Source organism: Hydractinia symbiolongicarpus, chromosome 14 (assembly GCF_029227915.1).
Source record: "Hydractinia symbiolongicarpus strain clone_291-10 chromosome 14, HSymV2.1, whole genome shotgun sequence".
Taxonomy (NCBI): domain Eukaryota; kingdom Metazoa; phylum Cnidaria; class Hydrozoa; order Anthoathecata; family Hydractiniidae; genus Hydractinia; species Hydractinia symbiolongicarpus.
In genome coordinates this window covers 3,333,203-3,333,756 of record NC_079888.1, presented here as the reverse complement: position 1 = coordinate 3,333,756, position 554 = coordinate 3,333,203, and the positions used below count along the sequence as shown (strand labels likewise).

General features: G+C 37.2%; 1 non-coding gene across 1 annotated transcript; it reads right to left on the bottom strand.

Moving 5' to 3' along the window:
* Positions 1–211: 211 nt before the first annotated feature.
* Positions 212–284, bottom strand: Trnaa-cgc (transfer RNA alanine (anticodon CGC)). Its single transcript has one exon. It is a non-coding gene; the product is annotated as a tRNA-Ala (tRNA).
* Between the last annotated feature and the right edge of the window lie 270 nt (positions 285–554).

Here is a 554-nt window from a genome sequence, read left to right as displayed (position 1 = left end):
CTAAATTGTCTGCGCGGATTACAACATACGTTGGTTGAAGGACTAAAAAAAGATATTTCTAATTATTTTATTATACTAAGGGAGACACTTTGATTGAAGGGCATTGTTTGAAGGACTTAAATATATTTCTAATTATTCTGTTATACCAATGCAAGCACTTTGATTGACGATATGCACATGATCGACCACTATTCGCAATAATACAGAATGTTGGAGAATCCGGGCATCGATCCCGGTACCTCTCGCATGCGAAGCGAGCGCTCTACCATATGAGCTAATTCCCCTATGACATATGACTTATGACAGCAATAGGAAAATTGAATGAAAATCTTCACTGGACGAACTACCGTATAATCAAAGTTACGTGAGCAGACTGCCTATTATGTGACAAGAAACACGCGGTACTATTTTTAAGATTGGACATGAAAGTCGAAAATCACATATTTAATTTAAGTGAAATTATTGTAAGCAATCGTCGGATCTTTCAGCAGCGGATCATCGAATCACTTAAGAAAGAACACCGTCTTTATCTACAACTTCGCCTTTAGCGTATA